The 14,340-nt window shown below is 48.4% G+C and overlaps 1 protein-coding gene across 1 annotated transcript in view; it reads left to right on the top strand.

The window, feature by feature from the left end:
* Positions 1–14,340, top strand: part of LOC144607922 (1-phosphatidylinositol 4,5-bisphosphate phosphodiesterase eta-2-like) — a 182,338-nt gene that overhangs the window by 45,592 nt on the left and 122,406 nt on the right. The gene's annotated exons all lie outside the window — the stretch shown is intronic.

Below are 14,340 nucleotides of genomic sequence, written 5' to 3' on the forward strand. Positions count from 1 at the left end.
GTCCTAGACTCTCCCACTGGTGGAAACATCCGCTCCACATCCACTCTATCCAGGCCTTTCACTATTTGGTCTGTTTCAATGAGGTTCCCCCCCCCCATCCTTCTAAACTCTAATGAGTACAGGCCCAGCGTCGGGACCCTTCTTCCTGACCCAGTCCTGCCCCGAAACGTCGTCTATCCATGTTCTCCAGAGAACATGGATAGACTAACCCGCTGAATTACTCCAGCACTTTGTGTCTTTCTTTGGTAAAGCAGCATCTGCAGTTCCTTGTTATTGTGTTGTGCTCATGTCTTTCGAGCGAGTCTTGAAGCACAACCAGACTGAGAGATGCGAGTTGCAACTGAGTGAGCCACAGCTGTGTGCGGAAGGTTTAATTGAAGAATTTTCCTCTGTGTATTGGAGTCCCATCTTCCTGTGCTTTGATGACATTGAGAACAAGCCTTGGGCAGGATGAGGGATGGGATTACTAGCAATTCTCAGGGGAAATGGCAGATACCACGCGGACAGTAAGGCAGTGGTTTTGTTACCACAGCAGTAATTCAGAAGACACAAATAAAACATCCCTAAGTTCAGTTAAATTACTTTGGAAAAATAAATCTGGAAATTAGAAGTTAATATTGTGAAGCTGTCAGTCATTAAAAAAACCCCATCTAATTATTCAATGTCCTTTGCAAAGCAATATACACTGGTTTAACTATAATCCACCTGTATCAACGAGATCAAGAGACTGCAATCTGCTGGAGGAACTCAGCGGGTCCAGTCCTGATGTAGGGTTTCAACAATTGCTTATCCCCCCACAGATGCTGCTTGACCCACCGAGTACCTTCAGCAGATTGTTTGTTGCTCCGCCTGCAACTAACTCAGAGCACCTGAAACTATCCAGCCTTCACCATTGCCTGCAAACACGCAGGCAACGCTGGTGTGGTCAACGATGCCCATCCCCTGAGAAATGAGAGCTGGTGTCTGGGAGTGGGACAGGCTGAGGTGTGGGAGGGGGTGCTATCCAGGAGTGGGACAGGGTGGGGTGTGGGAGGGGGTGCTATCCAGGAGTGGGACAGGGTGTTAGAAGGGGTGTTATCAGTGAGTGGGACAGGGTGGGGTGTGGGAGGGGGTGGTATCCAGGAGTGGGACAGGGTGTTAGAAGGGGTGTTATCAGTGAGTAGGACAGGGTGGGGTGTGGGAGGGGGTGGTATCTGGAAGTGGGCATAGGCTGTTAGAGGGGGTAGTAGTGGAACAGGGTGTGGGAGAGGGTGGTATCAGTGAGTGGGACAGGGTGTGTGTGAGAGAGGGGGTGGTATCAGTGAGTGGGACAGTGTGTGGGATGGGGTGATATTTGGGAGTGGGTCAGGGTGCGGGAGGGGTTGGTATCTGGGAGTGGGTCAGGGTGTGTGTGAGAGAGGGGGTGGTTTGGGAGTGGGAAAGGCTGTGGTGTGAGAGGGGTGGTATCTGGGAGTGGAATCGGGTGTGTGAGACAGCTGTTCATCTGTACTGAGGTCAGCTCGCTCACTTGAAGTGTCTGATGGACCTCCTGTGGGATGGCAACAGTGGGACAGTCCTGGTGAAGGCTCAACGCGAACAGAAGACAGAGAAGAGGTTGTGGTGCTGACTGTGAGATTAAGTCAGTTAGATTAGAGGCATAAGTGTGTGATTTGTCAAACAGCATATTTAACATGCTCTTAATATTAGCTGCACACCGCCACAAGCTTCTGCCGTCACGGGTCAGGATGACACAGTGTGTCTGACCTGGGTCTCTGTGCGCCTCTCAGTAGATGCTGATCGCTGGGCCGCTGGTGAAATCCTCTGTGAATGAGAGGAGATGCCACTGTGTGATTGCACCGAACGGTGCCCTCATGTCCACTCATGCAACCCGGCCCCACGCGATCACTGGTGTTACACTGACTAGGCAAGGACAGTCATATTCAGAACTGCACACACACAGAACTACACAACTACACAATCACACACACACAACTACACATTCACACACACACACACACACACACATACATGATAACACACGATAACACACATACACACACACACACACAACTACACATTCACACACACACACACAATAACACACACACACACACACACACACAACTAAACATTCACATACACACACACAATAAAACACACACATACACACACACACACACACAATCACACACACACACACACGATAACACACGATAACACACACACACACAACTACACATTCACACACACACACAATCACACACACACACACAACTACACATTCACACACACACACGATAACACACACGATAACACACACACACACAACTACACAACTACACATTCACACACACACACACACACACAATAAATCACACACACAACTACACATTCACACACACACACACAAACTACATGTTCACACACACCACTCACACACACATATACACACAACTAGATATTCACACACATACAAACACTCACACATACACACACTCACACATACTCACACATGCCTACATATACACACATACTCGCGCCCACACATGCACACTCACACGTACGCACACACACTCATGCATATGCATACACACACACTCACATATGCAAACACACTCACACCTACATACACTCACCCCTGCACATACACACACACTCACGCCTACACATTCCCACACACACACACAGGGGGTATGATCAGCTGGTAAACAGCGTTGCGGAGAGTTTAGAATTAATGTTGCTTCTGTTACAAACTCTTTCTTTGGTATGTGAGACTTGCTCACATTATTCGTGCCACCTGAGCTAACACCAGCCGGAGCCCACGATACAGCCAGGAGCTGGGCTATTAATAGGAGAGTTTTGTGTCTCACCAAATGCTCCATTTTGCTCTGATCAGCTTCCAACATTCTGCTCTGACAGCCCACTGCGCTGCTCAGAACTGATCTCAGCCCAGATCAAGGGCTCAGATCTGCCTCTCCTGCAGCTAGGACTAGACCTCAATCCAGCATGCCTGATGCCTTCTGCTGAAGCCCACTCATAAGGAATAGGAGTAGAATTAGGCCATCGGCTCATCAAGTCTACGCCGTCATTCAATCATGGCTGATCTATCTCTCCCTCCTAACTCCATTCTCCTGCCTTCTCCCCGTAACCTCTTTCTCCCACGTGCCTTTATCCGGCCTCTCCTACAATCCATCCGCCCATTCTCCTGCCTTCTCCCCATAACCTCTGACACCCGTACTAATCAAGAATCTATCTATCTCTGTCTTAAAAATATCCACTGACTTGACCTCTACAGCCTTCTGTGGCAGAAACATCCACAGATTCACTACCCTCTGACTAAAAACAATTCTCCTCATCTCCTTCCTAAAAGCACCCACTGCTGATGCTACTGGTTACAGGGTTCTCTGGAGACAGTTGGAGTCTTGAAAGAAATTGGTGAAAGAATTCAACAGTCAGCCAGCTCAGCATGGTCCCTCTGCAGAGACAGCCAGCATCGAGGCTGGATGGTCATAAAGTCATACATCAAGTCAAGCAGCTCGGAAACAGGTCCTTCGGCCAATTATTATCAGGCAACTGAATCATCCTACCACAGCCAGAGAGCAGTGTTGAACTACTATCTACCTTTTTGATGACCCTTGGACTATCCCTGACTGGACTTTGCTGGCTTTACCTTGCACAAAACGTTATTCCCTTGTCATGTATCTATACACTGCAAATGGCGCGATTGTAATCATGTATTGTCTTTCTGCTGACTGGATACCAGTATGATGTGATCACTGGTCGCTACAGACTCGGTGGGCCAAAGAGCCTGTTTCCGCGCTGTATCTCTAAAGTCGAAAGTCTTACAGCATCGCCCAGTGAGCTGTGCAGAGTTTCTTCAATGACCCGTGAGGTGTGTGTATTTCTATGCATTTCTCACACAAGGCAATATAATTGGTGCTGACCCATTAGTTACTACTGGGGCAGCCAGTATTGTTCTGAGTTGCACACATTTTCCTCACTACTGTTACCAACACTGAGTGCAACACACTGCCCTCTGAGCTGCACACACAGTCCATACACGGTCCAGGGACTTACACCCACAGCTATCAGTGCGGTGTCTACTTTGTCCCACAAGCCGCACACACGATTCTGTACGTTGACCTGTCAGGCACACTTTCTCTGCTTTGTCTTATGAGTCGCTGTTGTTCAAAGCATTGACCCATGCATTCCCCTCGACTTGTCTGCATTGTTCTGCAAGCTGCACACTCCACTCTTTGTGTTTGCATGGAGCCGTCAGTTGCTGCACATTTCATTGCATCGTCCTGCGCTTTGGACACACAATGCATCAGTCTGAAGAAGGGTCTCGACCCGAAACATCACCCATTCCTTCTCTCCAGAGGCAGCATGCCTGACCTGCTGAGTTCCTCCAGCATTTTGTGAATCTGCATCTGCAGTTATTTTCTTATACACAATGCAGACCTTTAATCAGTGAGTGACACACACACACACACACACACACACACACACACACACACACACTGTCGTCTCCGGGGACTAATATTCAGATGATCGGAATAATACTTTGCACAGAATAAAGTAGTTGCGCTTGTTTGGAGGTCAATCATCACAGCCTCAGTACATTAAAGCAGTTCCTCAGGGGAGAAGTCAATTAACCGACCAACCTGCACATCTTCGTAGCGTGGGAGGAAACCGGAGCACCCGGATAACAACCCACGGGATCACACGGAGAACGTACAAATCCCTGTGCAGACAGCACCCGTAGTCAGGACCGAACCTCCGGTCTCTGGCGCTGTGAGGCAGCAGCTCTATCGCTGCGCCACCGTGCCGCAGGTGTAGGTGTTGTGCTGGTTAGTGGTGGGGCTACTCCTGCAGGCTGGGCTTTCAGTGCCGTTGCCAAAATACTGTCTGTCTACGTAGAATTTGCTGTAACCAAGGCTTTCCGCAATCCTTAGCATCACTTTCTGCTGAAAACCGGGTTGTTTAATGGTGGAGACGTTGACGCTGTGAGTCTCACACACCGACCGCTGCAATGTGTCCTGTGAGTTACACACTGTGTGGTCTGGGTTGGCCCTTGAGTTAGATGCACTTTCTCAGCATTGTTCAGTGTGGTACATGCAGATCCCAGCATTCCGGTGCGAACTCCGTCCACATGTTCTGCATTGGCTGTCCTGCCTTTTATTTACAGTCCCTCATATTGTCATTCAAGTTACATGTATTATCCTTTGAATTAAAAACACATTCTCCTGGGGGAACCATTCAAGGTCTTCTCCAGTGACTTCCCAGAGCTGGGCTGATGTGTGTTTGGAAGTTTGCCTCTGCACGAGGCAGCACCTTCATGAAAGAACAGTTGGAAAAAAACCAATCCTGTGGGGTGGTGATAAGCAGGTGGATGTGCTGGCTGTCTGACTGATTCATTTTATTTCATTAGTTTGTGTGAATCCTGTCACCTCCTGCTCCAAAGCCTGCTCTCGGTATCGGTAGGAAACGGACCCAAGAAATTGTCTGAGGAAGGGTCCCGGCCGAAACGTCATCTATCTAGGCTCCCCGGGGATGCTGCCTGACCTGCTGAGTTACGCCAACACTTTTGTCTTTTTTTGTAAACCAGCATCAGTCTGAAAAGGCGACACAAAGCGTCACCCTTTCCTCCTCTCCAGCCATGCTGCCTGTCCCGCTGAGTGGCCCTTCGGCCCACCAAGTCCGTGCCCACCAACGATCCCTGCACACTAACACACTAGGGAAATTTTCAATTTTACCAAGTCTTTGAAGGTTACTGGATGCAAATATACAGCCACATCTGTATAGAGATGTAAATATACTTACAATGTACTTAATTGGCTATGATGTGCTTTTAGATAATATAAATTTATACTGTAATCTTAAATCGCTCACACCTTTAATGAATAGTTAAGTACTGAGCACACTCGGTTGCAATGAATTGGTGCCTTGGTACAGATTATAAAGCCATTTGCTGTAAAGATGGAACTTACCGTTCTATAACTCTGAGTGACTGATCAGTAGTGTCAATTCTTTAATGATTATTATTTAATCTGTGCAATGTTTCCGATCCACAACAGTGAATCAATAACATTATAATGCATTGTGCACGCTTAAAGCTTTGCATCAGTTTGGTTTAAAAAACATTTCTTGGAATAAATGCGATTTCATTTTTACATTTTAAGCAGACTAGTAGCTTGTAGCAAGATAACTAAAAATAAATGGGGTTTCTGGAGTCCATCACTGCCAGCTATTCTCCGATATCTTGTGAATTAGACTGTGTCCCCAAGGTCCATCAATGACTATTTTACCAATCTAAAGTATGAAGGCCATTTAGGCTTTTGAAAGCAGTTGATAGGGCAGATCGAGAGAACCTTTAGTGAACAGGGAGGTCTAAGCTAACCTCAAAATCTGAGGTGAACAGTGAGGAGGGTAGTGATGAAAGTTTGTGTTGGTAACGGTGGAGACAGAAAGGTGAAAATCGGCCCCACAAACGTAGCTGATAAAATGATTACAGCGTGATAGACTCGGGCTCGATCCGGACCTCGGGTGCTGTCTGTGTGGAGTCTGCACGTTCCCCTGCGACGGTGTGGGCTTTCTCCAGGTGCTCCGGTTTCCTCCCACATCCCAAAGACGTGTGGGTTTGTAGATTAATTGGCCTCTGCAAATGTCCCAGGGAGTGGCCACGAAATTGGGATAACATAGACTCAGTGTGGATGGATAAACGATGGTTGGCGTGGACTTGGTGGGCCGAAGGGCCTGTTTCCATGCTGTATCTCTAAACCAAGCAATAGGTTGCACCTGGAATATAAGTCCCGATGATGTACTGGTGGGGAATAGGTGAAGGTGTCATTTTAAAGAAGCATTTGACACCTTTACCTTTGATCTGAGATGTAGGCAATGTAGAGCATTGGAGATAGGGTCATAGAGTGATACAGGGTGGAAACAGGCCCTTTGGCCCAACTTGCCCGCACCAGCCAATATGTCCCAGCTACACTCGACCCACCTGCCTGCGCTTGGTCCATATCTCTCCGACTTTGTCCTATCCATAAATATTTATAGGTTGAATTCCCCACTGTACTGGGCACGCAGTGATTGGAACCTTTCCTCGTTATTTAATAAAAGCCGATTCCTCATTTAGTTGCTGTCAATCCGTGTTATGAAAGTTGTTTTCAGAATTACAGCTGAGAGGTTTGAAACGAGTGAAAATGAATTATTTTGAGCATCCATGGCCAATGGTGCTTGAGGAGCATTGATGGAGTATTGCAGCTCAGCTTGGACTTGTCAGCCAGTTGCCCAAGTGATTATCTCGAGGGAGGGAAGATCAAGCCATGGTCAGACTAGGCCCTGTCTCACTCGTGTGTGATGAGAGGAGGATTCAGCACCCAACTGTCTTCATCAATTAAGGAGTCCGCAACTCGGAACAGGGCTGACGCTTCCCGGGACAAGCCAGCTCACAGTGATGGGTGGCAGGGGAGGTACAATGCTGGAGAACGTTCTCTAATCACTGATGGGAATCCAACCTCAGCCAACTCTGAGACAATTAATTTTTGTCTCTTCTCTGGTTGTCAGTTACGATCCTGAGCAAAGTTAACCTCAGACTAAAATATGGACAATATTTCCTTGTGACATAGATGGAGGCCATTTGACCCACTGAATCTGTGTTGGTTCTCAGAGCATTCCCCATCAACCCAATCCCTGCACTAGTTGTAACCAGTTCTCTCTCTCACACTTGCCTGACAATTCCCACGACCCAAGACACAAGGAACTGCAGGCGTTGGTTCACAATCTCTGAAGAACGTGGTTACGTGATATTTCGGGTCCATACCCTTCTTCAGACCAACTGTGGGGGGGTGGGGGGTGGGGGGTGGGGGGTGGCAGTGAGGAAAGCTGGGAAGGGGAGAGGCAGGACAAAGTGTGGCAGGTAATATGTCCTTCGGCCCAGGAGAGGGGAGGACCTTATCTTCCTCTTAAGTGCTTTGTGCGTTTGGAACGCCGCACCACCTGTGTCAATAGACAATAGACAATAGACAATAGGTGCAGGAGGAGGCCATTCAGTCCTTCGAGCCAGCACCGCCATTCAATATGATCATGGCTGATCATTCTCAATCAGTACCCTGTTCCTGCCTTCTCCCCATACCCCCTATCCATCTATTACCTGCCACACTTTGTCTTGCCTCTCCCCTTTTCCAGTTTTCTTCCCCCCCCCCCACACATCCCCCCACCTCCGTCAGTCTGAAGAAGGGTCTCGACCTATCCATGTTCTCTAGAGATGGTGCCTGACCTGCTGAATTACTCCAGCGCTCTGTGTCCTCTTGTGTATTAACTAGCATCTGCAGTTCCTTGTTCTTACCCCGGTCAATGGTGTTAGGCACAGGGAGATGTGAACCCCAATGAGTTCACCACTCACCACCTTCTCACCATCCCATTGAAAACAGTCACTGGTAACCTGACCTTCACCTGAGCTCAGGCTCCCCCAGGTGTTTGGAAAGCACCAGGAAGTCTGTATCCTGACTGGACAGCACTGAGCACCTGATATTTCGCTTGAGCAGCTTACAGCCCAGCAGTATGAACGTTGACTTCTCTAACTTCAAGTAACCCCTGCATTCACTCTTCCCTCCCCCTCCCTAGACGTCCTACTAGTTCCCCTGTTTGCATCCCTGTATCTCTTCGTTACCACCTCTTCCCCAGCCTATAACGTACCATTGAGGGCTTCACCCTACCTTCGTCATCTGTTGCCGGCCTTGATTTGTTCTGGCCTTTTCCTACTTCCAGTTCCCTCCCCCCCCCCCCCCCCCCCCCTCCCCACTTTCAGTCTGCAGAAGGGTTTCGACCCGAAACGTCACTCATCCTTCTTTCTCCAGAAATGCTGCCTGACCCGCTGAATTACTCCAGCACTTTGTGTCGATCTTGAGGCAGTACTGGAAACTGGTCTGGCCCGTTAGGCAGCACTGTCAAGTACCATGGGCGAACTCGTAAGTTCCCGGAGCAGAATTAGGCCATTCGGCCCATCAAGTCAATTCAACCATCGCTGATCTATCTTTCTCTCTCAACCCCATTCTCCTGCCTTCGGCCCATAACCCCTGACACCTTCACTAATCACGAATCTGACAATCTCCGCCTTAAAGGTATCCATTGACTTGGCCTCCACAGCCGTCTGTGGCAATGAATTCCACAGATTCACGGTGAAAGTGGAACGGGGAGTGGGCAGGATCCAGGGGTGTAATTACCCCTCATTACTCCCTCCACCAGCAGCTGAAATTGTTTCCGAAGTTTTGATCTGTGAAGACAACATTTTGTTACCCAACACACAGTTGATTAATAACGACCTGCTCTGCACTCCTCCGGGGGAGAGCTCTATTAACCAGGCTGCAAACTCGGCGGGTGGGACAGACTTCATTCAGTTCACAGCGGGGCAGAGATTAACATATTCCATAACAGAGTCTCCATACCCTCGAGACTAGACAGCTCTGACTTCAAATGCTAGCAACCTAAACTACCAGGAGTTAGCCAGGTGTGCAGAAAGGAACTGCAGATGCTGGTTTATACCGGGGATAGACGGCAAAGTGCTGGAGTAATTCAGCTGGTCAGGCAGCATCTCTGGAGAACATGGATGGGCGACATTCTGGGTTCTTCAGAGTCTGAAGAAGGGTCCCGACCCGAAACGTCACCCATCCTTTTCCCTCCAGAGATGCTGCCTGACCCGCTGAGTTACTCCAGCACTTTGTGTCTATCTTATCTGAGGCAGTAAGTCATTTTAGTTTATTGTCACGTGTACCGAGGTACGGTGAAAAGCTTTTGTTGCGTGCTAAGCAGTCAGCAGAAAGACAATACATGATTACAATCGAGCCACCCACAGTGTACAGATATGGTGCAAGGTCCTGGTTTCCACAGAGAGCCCCTCTGCCTGTGGAACATTCCTGTAAATACTGGGAACTGCAGATGCTGGTTTACAATGAAAAAAAAAGACAAAGTGGTCCAGGCAGCATCTCTGGAGCAGAAACTGCTGGATTGTTATCGTGGTGAAAGGCAGCATGCTGCGACCCGCTGGGTTACTCCAGCACTTCTGTGGCGTTTCTCTGCTCTAAAGTACTGAAAGCCGCAGTCAGTTTGTGTACAGCACGCTCCCAGGGTAACAACACTGAATGCAAAACAAAAATCTGCAGAGGCAACAACTTCACCCAGCAAATTAATGAAAGGAAAACAGGATTTAGCTCCGAACCACGTGTGACTCGGTGAGTGTTGCAGAGAAGTTTGGGCGAAGAGGGAGATGTTAACAACAGGGAGGGGGGAGGTTAGAGCTTGGGGTTTAGACAGTCGAAGAAGGCACAGCCACCACAGGTTGACCGAAGCCAGCGGGTAGAATCAACAGCCGAGGGGCAAGGCCCGGGAGAAGTTTAGAATCAAGAAGAAGGATTTTAAGTCGCAGTGTTGGACAGGGAGTCTGCAAACACAACGGGCAAATGGGGACAGAAAACGCTGATTTGAACGGAGGCGCAAGAGACTGCAGATGCTGGAATCTGGAACACAGGTCAAACTGCTGGAGGAGCTCAGCGGGCCGAGCAGCACCTATGGAGGGAGGAGGATGGTATACGTAACCTCAACTCCAGATTCCCATCCACCTTTTACTTTACAGTAGAGAAGCAACACAGGAACAGGCCCCGACCACACTAGCCACCTTTTATTTGACAACTTGCCAATGCCAATTAACCCATAAACCTGCACGTCTCTCAAATGTGGGAGGAAACCGGAGCACCCGGAGAAAACCCACACGGTCACGGGGAGAACATACAAATTCCGTACAGACAGCACCCATAGTCAGGATCGAACCTGGGTCTCCAGTGCTGTAAGGCAGCAACTCTACCGCTGCGCCACCATGCCGCTCAGCCGGGGTGAGGTTTCATCCACTCCGTTTGATAATAGGAGGCAGAAGGTGGTGGTGAGAGGGTGCTTTTTTGAATGGAGGTTTGTGACTAGTAAACCATGAGGGGCAGTGCTGGATCCCTTGTTGTTTGAGATATAGGAATGGGTCCACTCTCCCCAACCCTTCTGATGGCAGAGGCTTTTAAACTGGAGGGCAGACTATCACATCCAAGGCTTTATACAGGGACAAATTATATTAGAAAATACCTGGATGGGACAGGTTTAGAATGGATAGGACAGGTTTAGAGGGGTATGGGCCAAATGCAGTCAGGTGGGACTAGTGTAGATGGGACATGTTGGCCGGTGTGGGCAAGTTGAGCCGAAGGGCCTGTTTCCACACTGTATGACTGTGCTTTCCACATTCAGGAAGTACTCTGCCTCTCTCAGCTCTAGAGCTAATTTAGTAGTTTTATATTGCTGATTTATAATATTTAACCAGGGAAAACTTAATCTGCTCCCACAGCCCATTCCCAGCATTAATCCAAAGCCGTTTCTGATCCCATCCCAGGCAGTTGTGAATAGGCAGAGCATCTGTCTCCCATCGCTGAGGGAGCACGGGCTTCAGCTCAACTGATTAGGCACCGATTTAAAGAACACTGGTACTGAATATTCATCGAGAGGGGCGGGTATTGCAGTTAATCTGTTAAAGTGCCTGGTGGCGAACAACGAAGAGGCAGCTACTGTTCTCGTTCCCCGGCTCCCGCCCCAATCTGTCCTTGGCTCCAATGGCACTCTGCCGTTCCCCACAGACAGTACAGCAGCTTTCATTAGACACTGTATGGTTTACACTTCCATAGAGCAGACCGTGGATCAGTTGAGTTTAGTTTATTGTCACGTGTACCGAGGTACAGTGAAAAGCTTTTGTAGCGCGCTATCCAGTCAGCAGAAAGACAATACATGATCACAATCGAGCCGTTTACAGTGTATCGGTACATGAAAAGGGAATAATGTTTAGTGCAAGGTAAAGCCAGCAAAGTCTGATCAAGGATAGTCCGCGGGTCACCAATGAGTAACAGAGTGTGGAAACAGGCCCTTCGGCCCATCTTGCCCACACCAACCAACATGTCCCATCTACACGAGTTCCGCCGGTGTTTGCCCTATATCCCTCTAAGGTAGCACACAACAAAAGCTTTTCACTGTACCTCAGTACACATGGTGGTAAACTAAATTACAACTAAATTCAAGCCAGCCGCTGGAAGTACCAGCCTATATTAAGTGGGGTTTGAGCCTTCCGACTGAGGGGCATGTGTGTGCCGTTAACGTGGTAGCAGCGAACTGCAGATGCCAAAAATCTGAAACAAAAAAACGCGTTGAAAATACTCTGCAGTTCAGGTGGCATCTGTGCAGAGAGAAGCCGTTCTTGATTAAGATCGACAATCCTTCATCGTCTGTCCTGATCACTGAAACTTACATCTCTGACCTGAACCATGACTAATTTTCTCCCTCCACCTCACCTGCTAGATATTCTTTGATTTGGTGCTTTCCATTAAACCAAGCATGGAGAATGTGCCCAGCTTTCTCTGAGAATGTTTTCACTGTAGCCGTAACACACATTCTGCCCTCTGTTTATTTTTTCTTCTGCACTCCATGTATGGAGTCATGATATGCTCAGTCTGAAGAAGGGTCTCGACCCGAAACGTCACCTATTCCCTTTCTCCAGAGATGCTGCCAGATCCGCTGAGTTACTCCAACATTTTGCGTCTATTTTCGGTGGAAACCAGCATTTGCAGTTCCTTCCTGCACATCCCAGTGTATGGAATAGTTTCCCTCGATAGCTGTGGACGGCACGGTGGCGCAGCGGTAGAGTTGCTGCCTTACAGCGAATGCAGCGCCGGAGACTCAGGTTCGATCCTGACAACGGGCGCCGTCTGTACGGAGTTTGTACGTTCTCCCCGTGACCTGCGTGGGTTTTCTCCGAGATCTTCGGTTTCCTCCCACACTCCAAAGACGTACGGGTATGTAGGTTAATTGACTGGGTAAATGTAAAAATTGTCCCTAGTGTGTGTAGGATCGTGTTAATGTGCGGGGATCGCTGGGCGGCGCGGACTCGGTGGGCCGAAGGGCCTGTTTCCGCGCTGTATCTCTAAATCTAAATCTAAATCAAAGCTTTTCACTGTATTCAGTCCATGTGTTACTAATAGTCCAAGACCAATATGAATACCAGTTTATCCATTGAATAAATATGATGTGGATCAATTTTTTACATCAGTTTCAGTGGCTGACCTGCAAACACTTAAAAGATTTACATTGGAAATGTGCAAAGATCACACATTGTTGCACATTTCCTACCAGACCTGAGACAGCACAACCTCTGTCCCACCACCGAGCTTTGGACAAGGGCCTGTCAAAGCTGCTGACAAAATTCAAGGTATCTGGCAGTGGAGCATGGGATTAAAGGAGAGAAAGTGTGTTGTCCTTGCAAGCTGACGGGATCTGGGATGTATGGAATGAAAGAGTATTGAAGAAGGTGAGACAGATAACTTACCTGGTGAGGACACATCCACAGAGCAATGGGAACGAAGAGAGGAGTGCACTAAATGGATATTCTTTGGGACTGGTTTAGGCACAACGGGCCGAATGGCTTCCTAGCATATTTTTAGTTTCTATGACAAATCGTTGGCAGATTGTAAGTTCCAAACAGAAATCTGTCTCTCTCTCTCTCTCTCTCTCTCTGATGCATCTGACATTCTTTGAAGTGGTGCCTGAAATGTGTCTGCTGGCAGCACAAGATGTAGATAAATAAGGGCTGGGCTGCTTGCAGTTGTCCTGGGTCCAGTGGTGGTGGAGTGAGACAGCACTCGGCCATCCCTCTCCTGCTGTGGGCCAAGGGGGAAGGTCGGCTGCTCCTGCCCCACTCCCTGGCACCTGCTCGGAACTCCTCGTGTTGGGATCTGAATCTGGGATTCACCACGGCTTTGCTCTTCCAGTGGGACACCATTAACCGACACAGCCATCAATGTTCTTGTAGGGAATGAGAGGGAGAATTATTGGTGAGGTGTGAGATTGTTTCGGGATATTGATAGGGTCGACCATTCCGGATGATTGATTATAGGGCATAACACTGGGTATTGTGTTGAGTACTTGGTGGAATTTAGCCAAGAGGTGTGGATGTAGGATACTGCAATAGACTAGAATTACCAACCATTATTGCAGGGTTTTGTTACGTTTAATTGTCTTAGAATTTAGGCGCGACACGTTTACGCAGCGGTAGAGTTGCTGCCTTACAGCGCCCGAGACCAGGTTCGATTCTGACTATGGTTGCTGTCCGTACGGAGTTTGTACGTTCTCCCTCCGACCACTTGAGTTTTCTCCGGGTGCTCCAGTTTCCACCCACATTCCAAAGATGAACAGGTTTGTAGGTCAATTGTCTTCGGAAGAATTATAAATTGTCCTAGTGTGTAGGATAGTGCTAGTGAAAAGCGATCACTGGACAGCATAGAC

This window comes from Rhinoraja longicauda, chromosome 30 (assembly GCF_053455715.1).
Source record: "Rhinoraja longicauda isolate Sanriku21f chromosome 30, sRhiLon1.1, whole genome shotgun sequence".
NCBI lineage: Eukaryota > Metazoa > Chordata > Chondrichthyes > Rajiformes > Arhynchobatidae > Rhinoraja > Rhinoraja longicauda.